At 44.5% G+C, this 16,815-nt stretch overlaps 1 long non-coding RNA gene across 6 annotated transcripts; it reads right to left on the bottom strand.

Annotated features, from left to right (window-relative positions):
- Positions 1-453: 453 nt before the first annotated feature.
- On the bottom strand, positions 454-16,714 carry LOC311522423. 6 transcript variants are annotated; one of them, XR_014712120.1, is made up of 5 exons: positions 16,500-16,714; positions 15,757-15,932; positions 14,954-15,013; positions 13,708-13,810; positions 454-4,228 (listed from the first exon to the last, which is right to left on the bottom strand). It is a non-coding gene; the product is annotated as an uncharacterized lncRNA (long non-coding RNA). The 6 variants fall into 6 exon arrangements; XR_014712122.1 differs by lacking the exon at positions 454-4,228 and adding an exon at positions 9,736-10,069 and having other exon boundaries at positions 16,244-16,714; XR_014712123.1 differs by lacking the exon at positions 454-4,228 and adding an exon at positions 9,736-10,069.
- Positions 16,715-16,815: the final 101 nt, after the last annotated feature.

The following is a 16,815-nucleotide window of genomic DNA, read 5'->3' as shown; positions in this document are numbered from 1 at the left end:
GCAAAAACACTTCGGCATGGGAACAAGCTGGCAAAATATTGGGGTGGAGGGGAACTGGCTTTTTGAAAAGCAGTATAAAACAGAATGCTGATGAAACTAAAACTGGCAGAGGGATAATTATGCATCATGGTTGTGGCTTTATTTCTGAAACTTGACTGTTGCAACTTAGATGCATCAGAGAGCATTAGCAGCAAAGAAACCTATAACAGTATAGTTTGTTTATTTGTATTACATAGGAGCTCTAGCCATGAACCAGGACACCATTAAACTAGGTGCTCTAAAAACACAGAACAAAAAAGACTCTTCGGACCCAAACAGCTTACAATCTTGTCATCAGTTCTTGAATGATTTAGTTAAGTTTAAAATTAACAGTTAATACAATCCACAAGCTAACAAAATTGTCTGAATTGTAGAGTAATAAATGTTTTTAAAACTGTCCATTTTATGTGGCGCTAGAAGACCATTTAAGTGCAAATGGATATTTCTGTCATTTCGTGTGTACCTTACACTTCTTTTTAACTAACAATTCTGGCCCAGTTAGACATGCGTATCTAAAGGGGCCATAGCATGTTATATAACCAGGTTTGGAATGGAAAAGTGATCTTGCTTAGTGGTTCTCATACCATTTTCATTCCACTTTTCATGGAAAACTTTAAAATGAAACATTTTCAGAACAAAGAAATTGTGAGGGGATATGGGTCCATAAGATCTCTCATAGAAAGTGGGCCACAGGATGAAGATGATTTATAGATTTCATGGCCAAAGAGACCATCGCAATCATCTAGTTAGACCTCCTGTATAACAAACATCATGCCTAGAATGTCCCCAAAATAATTCCTAGAGCATATCTTTTAGAAAAACATCCAATCTTGATTTTAAAATGGTTAGTAATGGAGACTCCACTACGACCCTTGGTAAATTATTCCAATGGTTAATTACTCATAGTTAAAATTTTACGCCTTATTTCTGGTCTGAATTTGTCTAACTTCACTTTCCAGCTGTTGGATTGTGTTATACCTTTCTCTTCTAGATTGAAGAGCACACTATTAAATATTTGTTGATGATGAAGAAAACTGTTCTGCTCCACATTTCTATCTAGTCTAAACTAGGGACAAAGCTATGATCTTTGTTGTAGCTCCCTACTGACCATGGCAGTTTTGGGTGACAAACTTGTTACAGATGTCTATTCAGTTTCTGAATCAGCTCCCAGACTGCCTGGACCTGATTTTCACATCACCACAGCTAAATGCTCCATCCAGACCCAAAGTCAAGTCACTGCATCTGATGACAAGGCTGTTGTTGGCTTCCCTAGAAGTCCAAGAAATCCAGGCAGGAAAATATCTGTCAGTAAAATATCTTCTTCTTGGTATGGGCAGTCCAACATAGTCTGGACTCTGATACCAAAGAATGTTGACTACTTATTGCATTTGAAGCAGTGGGGTGAAAATCAGGGAATAAACCCCTTCCCCTCCTCCCCAACCCCAGAGGGAGTGTTTGCTGGGAGTTTTTCCCCTAAATGGTCCCTCAGTGCTCTGCAGGCTCACTGCCTGTACCTCAGCCTGCAGCATGTCTGGACTCAGCAGATACCCCTGTTCCTCCTGTGCAGCCCTGTCTACGGCTGCAGCTAATGGGAATTGTGCCTACCTGGCACTCTGCCAGGGAAAAGGGCTCTGTCAGGCAGCTGTGGAATGGGAACTGTGCATTTTGAGCATCAGCCATAAACCCTGCTCTGCCAGGGAAAGGGGCTCGGAGTCTGAAAGATGGGAAAAAGTCTCTCCCCACTCCACAGGCTGGTTCCACATTTAAGCCTTAGGAGACTTTCAGGCAGACTGTGACCATTAAGAGGATATGAGCGTCAAGCTGTCCTGCAGTGGCTCAAGAGTGTGGGTACCAACCTCAAGGCAGACTCTTAGGAAACAGGGCACAAGCCTCAAATTGGTTGAGTTCTATGCTTAGATTTCACCAACTAGTTATCAAGTGTTCACTCCTCAGGCACTGTAACAGCCTTAACATGGAGTCATAGACAGTCCCCTTGGTTACTCAGATCTGTCTTGCCCTCAGGTAAGCTTACCTTTGGGATAGCTGGTCTCTTTGGCCTACACCAAACATCACAGCAATAGTCAGATTACTGCCAGTCCCAAAGGCCCAGTCATTTACTCCAGGTCAGTTGCACTATAGATCTCACCCTGAAAACAACCCTTGTAGTCAATCCTGTAATGAACTGTGTAAACATTTATTATGTCGGCAAAGGAAATGAGTATTATTTACAAGATGAAAGTAGGCAACCATATAAACATGCAAATGAGTTCCAATCTTAACTTTCAAGAAGAAGTAGTAGCAAATTCTATAACAAGCTAGCTCTATATGTCCTTCAGAGCTAACCCAGGCTAAACACGGGAGATCTCTTGCTTATGCGTAGAAAACCTTGCCCTTGAGAGTCCAAGCAGCACTGAGATACAGTTCCTCTTTGTTAGGGCTTTATATTAATTCCCCTCCTCCCACCCCATCTGTTTTGAGTTGCAAACTTAGCTGATGGGAGGAATTCACTTGCACATCTCATCACGGGAGAGGGAGTGGGAGGGAAGAGAGAGAGCAATCAACAAAGTCCTATTCTCTGATCCACAAATTTTGTCTGGTGTCAATGGGCTTTTTTCGTCATGCAGGTCATAACATCATCTGTTGGAGACTAGTATTTCACATTAGTTGCTGCTTTTCTTCTGTCTGGTGATTTACATAGTTACAGAGACATACAATGCAAATGCTCAAATATTACCTTACAATATGGGATACAGATGTTATAAGTGAGATGCAGGTAGCAACTTACAAACATTTTTATAATTGTAATACCTATTTTAATATTAACACTATGGGCATGTCTGCACTACACAGTTTTGTTGACAAAAGTCAGGTTTCATTGACAAAACAGTTGAAGTGTACACACAACAGAGCTCCTGCTGATTTAACTCTCCTGCTATGCCAACATAACAAAACCACCTCAATGAGCGGCATGGAGGCTTTTGCGAAAAAGTTAGAGTGACTCAGTACAAGTGTAGACACTGTGCTTGCTTATGTCGCCCTAAGTGGCCTCAAGGAGGTGTTCCACAATGCCCATCATGACCACTATGGTAAGCCGTTTCTTCTCTGCTGCCCTGCCACCAAGTACACAGGCATCCACCCCTCCCCCTTTAACACCTCAGAATTGCAAAAATTCCTATTTCCTGTTTGCTTGGGGTGGACAGCTCACATTGCATCTTCCCAGCTAATTATGCTGGCTTTCTGCAACAAATCGGCTCCTGTGTGGAGTACAGCAGAGTTGCTGGATCTGTTGGCTCTGTGGGGAGAGGAGGCTGTGCAGTCACAGCTCTGAGCCATAGGATAGTTCAGATGGCTGAGAAGGGCACAGAAGGGACACACAACAGTACCGTGCCAAGATCAAGGAGCTGAGGCAGGTGAACCAGAAGGCAAGGGAGGCCAACTGTCACTGGTGTAGCGCAGAAAACATGCAGCTTCTACAAGGAGTAGAAGCTGGTATACCTCTGCTGCCAGAGCCCTGTGGATACTTCGGGGTGGGACTGGAGGCAGCGCCCAGGAAGTCAAGCCCAAGGGCGAAGTGCTGGACAAGGAGGTCGAGTTGGAGAAGGATGTGGGACAGGCACCAGGCTTGTCTGGTGGCGTGGTGAGCCAGGACCTCTTTTGTATCTGGAGGGGTCTGGCCAGTCCCAGCAGTCTGGCTCTAGTGTGTCTGAAGCAAGAGAGTGGAGCTCTGGTAAGTACTCTTTTCTTTTTCTGATAGTGCAGTTACATAAGGTAGAGGCATCCTTTATTTTGTTACATGGTGCACGTGAGAGAAGGGATCAAAATTAACAACACTAGGTACTGTTTGCATCTGCTTCGCATTCCCCTGTGCGGCTACACAGGGGCGGGGGCTACAGAAAAGTTTGTTAATGCACACTGAGATCTCCCAGGAATCCTCCATAGAGAGCAGTAGGAAACTTTCCTGCAGATACTGTGCAACTCTCTGCCAAAGCTTCCTTGGCAGAGCTGCTTTGTTTCTTCCCCTATTACAGGAAACTTTGTTGTGCTGATCAGCAGCTCCTTCTGGAGGCACCAAAGCAGCACACAGGTGAGCAGAATCCAGACCTGGTCTGAAACCTCACACATGCAAGAGATGCACCCTTTTATCTTCGGTTACCCGCAGTAGTGCGATTTCAGCTTCGATCGCTTCCACCTGTGAAAAAAGGTGCCAGTATTAGTATCCCCACGTGCCTATACTGATCCCCTTCTGGAAACCCAGACCCTTTGTCCTATCTTCCACAACCACCCCCCGGGCCGAACTCACCATGTTTAGTGCTCTGGCCATGCTGCATGTTTGCCAAGGGAAAGTGAGAAAGAGGTGTATGTAACTGTAACCCTTCTGCCCATCAGAGTTGGCAGCAACAAGGGCCGGGTTCAATATCTAGGGGATCCATTCCAACAACACAATGCAAACTGGCTCGAGCCCCCACCCAGTGACCTGGGACAAATATATACCACCCGCGCTGGGCGCCTCCAAGAGGCAATACTTCCCCTCTCGCAAGCGCATAGTCTGAGTGTAGCAAAAAGCCTTTTAATAACAGAGAGAAACAATGTGGCATTATGTTGGGGAAACACCACCAACAGGATTCATAACACAACCCATGAGCAAAAAAACCCACCCCAAGCAAATTGGGGCATGCCCCTTTCCCTTTGGTTCTTGAGTCCAGCAACCCCAAATCACCCAAAGTCCCAAAAGTCCAATGACCCAAAAGTCTCTGTCCCTGGTCAGGGCAGCCCCAGAGTTCGAAAGTTTATCTGCGGAGCTTTACCTCCCAACCTGGGTGGAGATGGGATGGGGGTAAGAGGCACCTTACGTGATCTGAAGCTGGCCGCCCCACAGCTCCATAGGCCTTCGGCCCACAAGCAGCTCCCACCGTCCTACAAACTGCTCCACCAGCCTGTCCACAAGGCACTCCAGCCCTCCCACAAACTGGTCCACAATATATTGTCAGGCTCCCCCACTACTTAACACAATGCTCAGTGATTTCAGCTCTTAGTCAGTTCAGCCCTTTGGTGAATTCAGCTTGTAGCAGGGGAGCCTCAGTGCTGGTGCACCATTAGCCCAAAGTGAGCTCAGCAGCCTGTAACTAGACTCCTAATGGAATCAAAATTAGATCTGATATTCCACAGTGGAGAGAGGAGGAAGTGCAATTAGCATGTAAGGCCCTCATCAAGGGGCCCATGCCACCAAGTATTAATACTTGTCCCCAGCCTCTCTCAATTCACAGAGTTTTAAAACCCATGACCCTTGCCTAGCGAGTGCTATTTAGTTGATGGTGAGTCCCTCCATCATAACAAAAGGCCAAGTACAGTTCCAAGCACAGTTCCCATAATCAGGATAATAACAATTTATTCTTCCTGCCCCAATAACAGAGACACTGGGGATCCCACAGCAGCCAAAGTGACCATTTGGGCAGCTATGGCCTCATTCTAGGCAGGGTGGGTGTGCCTATGCAAATGAGATCAGCCCCTGAAGTTCTTTTCCACAACTTGCCACACTTCACCACCAGATGTCAGGGTGGAGCTCATCCTGACACTGCTTACATAACTTTTATGATTCAAGACTGTGAGTACACCCACAATACTGACTCTGTGTATTGTTTCTTTTGCTTCTGGATGTGCCCTGGAGGGCCAGCTCCTACACACAGATGGATGGCCTCCATCAGATAAGGAGGCCAACAAGGAGTAAAGAGGACATGTTTCACTAAGTGCTGCAATCATCAGATCTATCAGTCCACTGTAAACTGGAGCCCCACAGCCTGGGGCTGACAGTTGGAGCCCTGCTGCCCGGGCTCTCCTCCTCCCCAGTCCCCAACAGGGAGGGAGCCTGGGTTCAGGCTTTTTCCCACCCTGGTCAATCCCCTCACCAGGAGGTAGTGTCAGGGCTCCAGCTGTCAGCTTTGGGCAGCAACAGGCGATGTAAGTGTCTACCTAACTACATTGACTTAAGTGCTTTGCCTTTCATGGAGGTGAAGTTATTAACTCGGTACAGTGGGCAACTTACGTCAGCAGGACTGACATTTTAGTGTAGAAGCTAATAGCATAAGCTGCCTTGTGTTGACCTAACTCTGTAATGTAGACCAGGTCTCAGAAGAACCAGACTGGTTCCAGCTCTATATTTGTTAATGTTTAATTGAGGCCTGGGGACCTTGGCATAAACTGGCACCTGGTTTGCCAGGGTCACAATGAGGATTCCACTCTGCACGAAACTGCACCTTCATGGGATTATGGTAAGTGAGAAATCCCTTCCCATGTTCTTAGTGATCCTGATTTACTGAGCAGAGCCCAGAGTGCTATTTGGTCACTCCTACAGTATATATTTGCATGCTAGCCAACCTGGGGAAGCAGACAGGCAGCCTTTCAGAGTTCTGGGGACACCTAGCAAACTACTCCCACCCATAGGCACTGACGCCGTGGGTGCTCTGGGACTGGAGTACCCACAGGGAGCTCCCTGTCTCACCCCCACATCCCAGCTCACCTCCGTCTCCACTCTGCCTCCTTCCCTGGGTGCACCGCATGCCCGCTTTTTCCCCCTGGCTCCCAGCACTTCCACCGCAAACCAGCTGATTTGCGCAGCAAGCTCTGGGGAGGAGGGGGAACGCAGTGGGCTCGGGGAAGAGGCGGGGCCGGAGCGGGCATTTGGGGAATGGGTCCAATAGGGGCAGGGAGGGGGCGGAGTTGGGGCGGGGCAGGGGTGAGGAAAGGGTGGAGTTGGGGCAGGGCCAGGGGCTGGGGGGCACAAGCACCCACCGGTGTTGGAGAAAGTTGGTGCCTATGCTCCCACCACTGAGGTATGTATATCAGTCCTCCTCATCATTTGGGTGAGCCCCATGCCAAGATGAATAGCCTTCTACCTTCCCCCTGTAAACAGCCAGGGGAAGGACCATACATACATGCACACAACCAAAGCCCACCCACCCATAAAAAAAACACAAACCCGCAGGACTTTTCCAGACCAGGAAGCCAAGGCCTTGCAAGATCTCTAACAAGGTATCTTCCTATTGGGCCACTCAATAATGGAGTACACCAAAGCCCCAGGATGCCTGTAGCTTATCAGGTGTACTTGTAGGCAAGCATAGTAGGTACTATCGCAGGTGTATCCCAGTAACCACTCGGCTTGTCTACACCATTGTTACAGCTGTAGCGCTCCAGCGAAGACACTACCTATGCCAACAGGAGGGATTCTCTCGTTGGTGTAGGTAATACACTCCCCAAGAGGTGCAGGCTGTGTCAAAGGGAGAATTCTCCCATCGACCTAGTGCTGGCTACACGGGCTTAGGTCAGCTTAAAACCACGCTGCTCAGGGGCTGTGGATTTTTCACATCCCTGAACAACATAGTTATACCAACCTAACTTCCTAGTGTAAACCAGACCTTAGACACATGGTTAAGGGAAAGGGTATTTTACTAGGGCTGGGAGGAAAGGGAAAGGGTGCAAATACCCTACGTACAGAGGCTTAAACAGTTACCAATAGTGGTAAAACTTTGAGTTCCTGGGTCAGTCCAGTTGAGAACTGGGAGTCTTCAGGCCTACTGGCTGGGGTGTCTTTCCAGTCCAGGCTCTAGTCAAGCAGATAGGAGCTTGTGGGTTTTCAGGCCAGTCTCAGTTAGTGTCTCTCAGTGGGACCCCTCTGCACTGGCTTCCTGCTGCTCTCCCATAAGACCCACACAGACCTGCACCCACCTGTAATGTGCAGCAGTCTCAACTTGTTGCACACACAACCTTGCCTCTGGTTCCTGGGGAACCCTTTCTGCACCCAGTTTCTATGAACCTCTTCATTTGCCAGGCAGCCTCTGCATCCAGCTTCTCGATGGCTCCTGGTTAGCCACTACTCCCAAGCAGAGCTCAGTCACTTCCCACCTCAGACCTTTCCCCTTACCTCCTTACAGCAGATCCAAAAGAGCACTTCTGCTCTTTAAATTTAAATTAATGTGTTATATAAAAACAAATAAATGTCATAAGTCTTGGGAGCCTAAGGTTGGTGCAGCAGTACCTCCATCATTGACAGTCACACCTTCAGAAGGGGACTTCCTTTCAAAATACCCTAATAGGCCATAAGAGTGAGGACACAAACAAAGATTCAAAGATTCATTACAGCAATTCAGAGCAAAGATTTTTCATATGTAAGGTAAGTCTGTTTAGCCATGGAACCCATGATGCACCTGCAGAAAAAACCAGATGCGCTGAAGCAGTGACTCCTTCATCGACGCCTAGAACACTTTTCCAGGCTGTTAAATGTATCAGAAGAGAAGTGTAGCTCAGAACTGATTCACCATTAGCCACATGGATACCTTTTGGTATCCAGAGAGAACACAACTAGGAAATGAGTCATTGATCTGATCAGATTTACATGTCTGGTGCATGGGGAAACAGAAAGCTCTTTTCAGGGACTGACTTCTAGATGCTATTGTAATCATAAGAATTGCAAAGTACAGGTAATCTCAGCTATATTACAGTTTCTCCAGAATGCCTGATGGGAATCTTACAACCCAGCCCCATTAGAAATGTGGTTACCAGTCCTATCACATCAGACTCTTCATTAGAATATCATCAGACGCCAAGATTAATTAGCAAGACAGGTTAGACAAGCCTGTGGCTGACCTTTCTAGTTGCCATTATCTCTGAAAGGCAGGTGTTAGAATCAGATCACCTGTTTTTACAAGACCCATATTATTATTGTCATGAGGAAAAGGTCATTCTTACCTTGAACAGAAAAGTTTCTGTAGCTATAAGTTCCTTTCTCGTAATTCCTGGGAAACAGTTCTCCCATCATTTGGTCTAACCCTTAGCTCTCCTTTGGCAAGTTGTGTCATAAATAGGCATTCCTAATGTTATAAAGATATAGCTCAAGTATGTGGCATTCACACACCAGTAGCACCCTGCTCATCTTATTCTACCCAAAATGCCAAAGCCTTAGGGTCTCAGAGTTGCTACAGGCAAGATATAAAAGTCCTGTATCCGCTGGCATGTTGAGCATCTAGGAAGCTATACACAGAAGCCCCCTACTGGCACTGAGGAAAAGTAGGTTTCCATTTCTCTGCAGAGGCCTCCTTCAGTAGAAAGGTGCTACTGGGTTGGTTCCCACAATTCCTTGCCTTATATGGGGGGAACTTTCATTACTGCCTATTATTCTATTATACCACTTAAAACTCTGCTTATCATTTCATCCACTACTGCTATGTTTTCTCTGCTTCCCATTAGTGACAACTGAGGAGAGACACTGTGCAAATATTACAATGTAATATTTCTTATCTGATAATTTTCTGTTGCACAGCTTTTCTCCTAATTCAACCCATCCTGATAGTCTGGTAAATGATTAGAACACAAATTGAAATTTTTACCTAAAAGAAAACAATTACATGCGTAAGGTTCAAGGTTAATTGATACATTATATCAAGTTGTCTTAATGCTAACAATCAGTTGCTAGAGTATTTCTACAGCCGTGGAAGAAATTTGGTGGTGGCCTAAACTGCAGGGTGGAGCTTAGTCCTGGAGCCTCCAGCAACAACATTAGGTTGCTTCCGAAATTCACGGGGGTGCATTAACCCATCAGTGGTGAATGAAGAGAGAGCCTTCTAACAGAAAATTATCAGGTAAGAAATTTCTCAGTACTGGACCCTAAGGCCAACCCCCTTCTGTCTCTCACATACGCAGTGCTGCTATGGATTTAGCTTCTCAGTGGTGGACAGGATGTTAAAACTCTTCTGTTAGATCTTCCTGCAGAGTAGAACTGTGGTGATTCTGCAACATTTAGGACCTTCTGTGCCTATGGTTAAGAGGGGAACCAGCTTTGTCCCTTACAGAATGTACTCTAAGGAACAATCTGGCAATGGCATGAAGTCATTTGAATAGTCTAACAAGTCTTTTCCATATCAATTTATTTTTATGCTTCCATTCAAAGGAGACTAAACTGAAACATAACACCCTCAGTGTTGTCTGAATCTTGTCCCAAAATTCTTCAGATGTCTTCCGGTAGAATCTGTCTGAGACTGCTCTACAATGGAAAGGAAAATGCTAGGTCAGAAAGCTCATAGAAGGGTGTGCTAACTGGCTGCAGGGAGCCAGTCCGTGCCTGAACTTCCATAAACAATTCTGCTAATGCACCTCCTCCCGATCCAACAACCCTCCATACTGTACTATTCCTGGCCATCCTGAATGGAAAATGTCAGTTGTTAGGTAAATTGGTAAACCAGAAAAGCACCCACCAGGTCAGAATTTCCCCAGCTAGTTGCACAGAACTGGTTTCTCCTTATTTCTAGTTGTTAAATTATGTTAAACATGACTAAACATACATTGAATACTTCCTAAGTGTCACTCTTCCATGTAAGCAATTGCTGCCACTGCTCCAGGAGATATTCTGTGATTATAAGTGAGCAGGAGGGCGGTTCATGAAGTTGTGAATTGGAGAATGTGTATCTACCAATGAAAATATGATTCATGTGATGAAAGTTTGAAAACCCCTGAGCTAGACAGCAATAAATGGAGAACAAACATTTCATTTGTGCCCAAAACCAGATTTAAAATTAGATTTCCAAAACCAAGAAACAGTAATCCCCTAGATTTTGGGGGGGAACCGTAGTTGGCCAATGTTTAATTGTCTTATAGGGCTGAGCCAGCAGACTTGCTGTGGAAAGAGATGTTTCAAGCTTGTAAAAAGATTAAAAGACTGTAATAAAAAATTGCTGTGGACACTGGACAGCAAGATATGGGGAATCTCCTGTCAATGCTGCACTATCAGCTCTTTTCACACTGGTTTATTTATAATAAATGTTCTTCATTGCTAAGAATCTTGGTTGTGAACAGCAGAGTCATATTTAAAAGCAAGTTTCTTAATGACACTCCTAGGCAGACAGAAATAGAAACCCTACTTTAATTACCATCAATTTAGCTGTCCTGTATTGTAATCTTGTACATTCTGCTATTCCCATCACTCAGGGCCTTACACTTCAGACAACACATGAATGGTGTAGCTTTGTTGATGCTTATAGCTGTTGCCAGGGGACAGTCTGAGAGAGGTGAATCATGCTGCATACAGTCAGCATAAAGGAACATTTGAAAATGCTTGGACTTAGAAATTTTCTTCTTCTGTAGTTTGTGTTGGTCTGTCCCACAACTACCATGTGATGGTGGTGGGTGCTTTAGAAATGTGTGCAGTAGTAATAAATAGAGGCAATAATTATGGCCTCTATTTTTAACGGCTTGTATTCTCTTAGCTGCTTAAAGACATTGTTCTGGTAGGTTTTGGTGCTCTGGTAACTAGGTTTTTTGTTTAGAGGCTGAAGTTCAGCATTTGTAATGGAGAGAAATGAGCTCTTTACCAAATCTTGACAAAAAGATTTAGAAATGAATGTTACAAACTACTAGAAAAATCACATAATACAAATGTGCACAGTATTTTCCTTACTGATTGAAGCTGAGAGTGCTGTTATCCATACAAATACTCATGCTTAGACCTAGCTCTGATCACATTCAGATCAACATTTATTTCACTGCCTTTTTGACAGCAGCAGCACCAGACCCTGTCAGTAGTTTGGACAGGGACAAGCACTTAATTCTTGATAGGTGGGTAGGTGTTAGGAAGTCAGCTCTTGCTAGGGTGAGATAGGACAGAGGAAAGGGGGCTGATTATACTATGGTAAGAGAGACAACCAACAGGGAGTAAATATAGGAAAGCAGTATGTGTATGGGTGAGGGCTGGGTCAAAAACATGAGACAGAATCAGTAGTGGGGAGGAGAGAAGGGGGAAAAATCATATTGGACCAAGGACTCCAAAAGCAGGGGGAGCCTCTGTTTCCCAGACTACCTTTATGCACTGAGGATGGGATTTTCAAAAGCACTCAGCGTTGACCTAATTTTTGCTCCCATTGAAGTCAACAGGAATTTTATCCTTGACTTTAATAGGAGCAGAGTTAAGCCAAAACTGAGTGCTCTTAAGAACCCCACCCTGAAGATCATGGCTCTATTCCAGGATAGGAGGTAGAGGTTGGAAAGCAACAAATTTTCCAGGTCATGGGCCCAAAAAACTCATCCCAAATAACTCTCTCTATCCTTCATTTTTTAATTTTTGTATTTAGACTCTTTAGGCAGGCACCTTTCTTCTTAACTGGTTTTAAAACACCTCACTCACTTTTGGGTACTAGAGTAATATATATTTTTAAAGTGTGTGTGTGAGTGGCAAGAAACAGTGGAAGAAAAGAGAATGGAAGCTCATGATACCTTTTATTTTTGTATCACACTTTCAAAGTGCATCCATTTTTCAAAGCTTATATTATAATGATTTGTTTTTTATCTGAAATGTGCACTACTCACACGTTTTTATCTTGAATTCAGCATAGCTATTTGGTTATGACATTTTAATTTAAGGATGCTGTAGCTTTCTGCATCTACTAAAAAGCATGCTGTGCTTTCCTGTATCCACTAGATGGAACTCATCTCCTTACACAGAGAAGTGAAATCATGGGGTGAAATCCTGGCCCCATTGAACTCCCATTTATAGGAGTTTTGCTACTGATTTCACTGAGGCCAAGATTTCACCCAGAGCATCTGCTGCTGTGAGGGGCCAAGTACCGAATGCAATGGGAGCTGAGGTGCTCAGCACCTTTCAGGATCAGGCTTTTATTCCCTTGGGGCCATTAGATAAGCACACACTAATTTTATAATTTGTGATCTATAATGACCCTTTCTCCACAGCTCCTTTCAATTATCCCATATTCCTAATTTCCAAATTCTATCTTGTGAGAGACTGCTCTAGTTTAGGACTCTGTGAGAACAGAGAAAAGTGCACTCAAGTCATGACAGGTAAGGATATATTTACACTTACATAGCGCCTTTCAGATGAGGATCTCACACCACTTTACAAAACCGGGTAATTATCCCCATTTTATAGATGGGGAAGTTACTGCTTAAAGAGATTAAACAACTTGCCTCAAGGTCACATAGCCCATCAGTAGCAGAACTGAAAATAGAATCCAAGGCTCCAGACTCCTGGCCCTATGCTTTAGCCAGTTAGATCTTCCGGATCACTGTTCCCCTGCTCTAGCCCCTAGAGAACATTCACAAAGAAGTGGAGGGACAGACCAGTCAATAGTATGGACAGGGTACAAGAAGTTAAATTGTAACAGTCCACTCCTCTAAAACTTTTGTAGAAAAATTGTTAACCACTCTTCTGCATTTTTCTCCATTCTTTCTCAGGGTTAGGTTCATAGGTACCTGAGACACTGGGTATGTGGCCCACTGTTTTCTGAGTCTTTTGTTTATTGTTCAGACACCGCTGTTCACTTCTCTCAGGAAAGCTAGAGAAGCAGATATACAGGGATGTAGGCAAGTGACAATTCATATAGACCAAGTCTGCCAAGCACCCAAGAGTTTAGGGGTTGTGGTAATTTAGCAGGGGTTCAGAGTTTACAAGTGTGTGTCTACTAACCAACCCCCCTAGATAGGAATAGTCCTGAATTGTGCAGACATCCTAATGCAGATCTGAACTCTGAGGCTTGAGCCCATTTTGATTTGCAATAAGATACTACACCTCTTACAGTGAGGAATAGTAGATAAACATTCTCCAGCTGGGCTGATTTAATAAAGTACACAAAGCACAGGTTGTTCAAACAGGAAGTGATTTTTCACTTAGTTTACCTTAGCCTTTAGCCTTTAAATGACAGATGAATGAGTATGATCAATCCCATGTTGTCTCAGCAACTCTCTCCAACTTGGAGAGAATGTTTTCTTTCCTCCTGTCCTATTAGAAAAATCTCTGTCACACACATGGGGCCTAATCTTTTTCCCACTGATGTCAAGGAGATTTTTGCCATTGACTTTTACAAGAAACAGGCTCCTAAAGATCAAGGATCCTACTTATCTGCCTATAATTATGAGACACTAAAACCCCACTTAAATGACATGAACAAGACACTACAATTAACACTGACTGCTATCATTTAGCAGTAGACTTTTTACAAACTCTGCAGCTATATTGTACAAACCAGCTGATGTTCCCCACCTTGTCCAAGGAAAATGTGCAGAAAAATAATTTAAATGGTCTCTTTATTAAGGTATTCTGTCCTATGTGCTTGGCCCCTCTAAAATACCCAAAAATAAAAGCAGTCTCTGACCTAGAGAGCTTAGTGTCTAAACAATAAAAATATAGGTTGTACTAGGAAAGCCATGGGGGAGGCTGATTAAACAGGGTAAATAAAATACTACATATGTGAAAAACAAATGTAGCAAACTCCAGCTAGATGCTAGTATTTTGCATATAATGGTTTCATTTCAACTCTGAGAACAAATGAATGGGACAGATTTTATTGTAACTATCAAGATATGAATTAAACATATCAAAATGCCTACTAGCAATTTGTTAGGACTATCATGCAGCATGTTAAATTATCTGGAAAAGGAGTACTTGTGGCACCTTAGAGACTAACACATTTATTCGAGCATAAGCTTTCTTGAGCTACAGCTCACTTCATCAGATGCAGATTTCAGAGTAGCAGCTGTATTAGTCTGTATCCACAAGAAGAAAAAGAGGACTTGTGGCACCATAGAGACTAATAAATTTGAGCATAAGCTTTAGTGAGCTACAGCATCCGATGAAGTGAGCTGTAGCTCACGAAAGCTTATGCTCAAATAAATTTGTTAGTCTCTAAGGTGCCACAAGTACTCCTTTTTCTTTTTTCTGGATTTTTTTTGAAAGTTCAAATAGGCTAAATTCTGTCTGAAAGAAAATAATTCCCACTTCCTTTTTGCAAGACTCTATTTTGACAATAGTAAATATTTGTAAATGTAAAAGAATACAGCTAGCAGAGTGTAACCATAATTAACCACCTAATTTTGTATTTATTTCAAAAATAGAGACATGCAGTAGATTATGCTTCTCACTTGCCTGACTGTTCATCAAAATTTCTCCTTTTCCCTCTTCTGTTTCTTGCTTTCTTCAGTATCTCTGCCATATAAAGTAATACATTTTAAAACACCACTGTGTTTCCTTTGTTCTAGCCCACTGAAACACATATCAGTAGCTTTCAGAGTCTTCATTTTGTTTCTTCAAAAGATAATTTATTTAATAATAATACATTTGCACTTATATTGCCTTCTAGCTAAAGCACTTTATAAATGTTAATTAACTGCACAATTCCTTTGTCAGTAAGTAGTAGCATCACCATTTAGGGCCCGATCCAAAGCCATTAGAGTCTTTTCACTGACTTCAGTGGGCTTTGGATCAGCCTCTTACATACACAGAAACAAACGCAGGGAAACTAAGTAACTTTCCTAAGGTTACACAAAAAGTCTGCACCAGACTTTTGAAGCCAGAGCTCCAGAGTCCCATTCCAGTCTCTTAATCGCATTCCTCCCTTTCAACCTCTGTGACTACGATAGAAGACAGGTTCATGCAACAGTGTACACTAATTTTAGGGATCACACAGAGAAACCACCATTCCCCATGGAGTTTCTGCAGCCACCCTTTCCTCAGTTCATGTTTTTCTATTCCATTCATTGCACTTTGGGGGCAGAGAGGGCCCTACTTTTATTTTTGTAGTTTATTTTTTTTTCAAATAACTTTACCTGAGTGGATGAATAAGAGTTATGGTCATTTACAGGGGGACAAATAGAAGTGCTGATCTCTGATAATTAAGTTGTAGCTAATTTGGGTACGGCTGAAAACAACACAAGAAGTCCCCATCCCACCTGTTGTATTTAGCAGTGCTGCTTGGAGACCTGTCTTCAGAAATGACTAGTTTTGGAGGTCTGCCGAGATAGGATATTCAGAGTGTCTTTCAGCCGACGCTGTATGGATCAACATTGGGTGGCTCCAGCAACCTGCTGCTCTTCCTCTCCGAGCAGAAGTGGTGCAGATTTGGCAGCTGAGTTGATGAAAGAAGGGGAAGCGAGATGCATGCAGCTATCAGAATTTAGAAGGAGAACACACACCAGACATGGCTCATATAAATCCCACAGCTTCCCCAGGGCCCTCCTTTGGTTAAGGGATGAGGGAAGGTCGGAGACAATAAGCAGAGCCCCCTGAAAACGAGAGAACGTGGAACTGAACGAAAGGGGGTCACTGCTGAAAGTGCTGCAGGCGAATCTAGTTTCCCGCTCCCCCTTGATTTCAAAATTAGCAGGGCTCCGAAGTTAAACGGAAGGATTTAGCTACTGTGTCTACCTGGACACTTACCCAACCGCCTTCCCTCGGGTTTGGGAAGCCGTGAGCATGAGTTCACGTTTAAACAGACGCAGGCTAGTAGTGGAGTCATGCTAGCAATGGCCATTAACATAGGCGAAAAATAATCCTGCGCGTCAAAGGAGGATTTTCTCTCTCACACACACGCCGTACACCCCCACCCTCCACCTTCCTGCGTTGTCTTTTAGCTTCGCACGTTTATAGATCCCCTCCGTTCAATATTCGGCCACTAAGAACCGGCTTTCACTACCGCTGTCTGGGCACCCCCTGGCCGGTACCCCTGCCTTCGGTGCGTCCACACCCTGCGTTGAGGGAGCGCCGCGGGTTAGTCGCCGAGGAACACACTAGGAGCCAGCTGCAGGCAGGTTCCCCCGCGGGCATCACCCCTCCCCAGGAGCAGCCCGGTGCGCTGGCTCTCCCCCGGCTGCGCAGACCAGCCAGGCCACCACACGCCTCCCCTCCGAGTCCCAGCTATCGCCCGCGCGGCAGCATGCACCGCCCCCCACCGCAGCCGTGACCAGCGCGCCCCCCTCCCCCTCCTTGCGCTCGCTCAGCTCCGAAGTAAA

Source organism: Lepidochelys olivacea (genome assembly GCF_965140295.1).
Source record: "Lepidochelys olivacea isolate rLepOli2 genome assembly, chromosome: 6".
In the NCBI taxonomy this organism is placed as follows: Eukaryota; Metazoa; Chordata; order Testudines; family Cheloniidae; genus Lepidochelys; species Lepidochelys olivacea.
The sequence above is the reverse complement of the archived record's forward strand: the minus strand, read 5'-3'. Positions and strand labels throughout refer to the sequence as shown.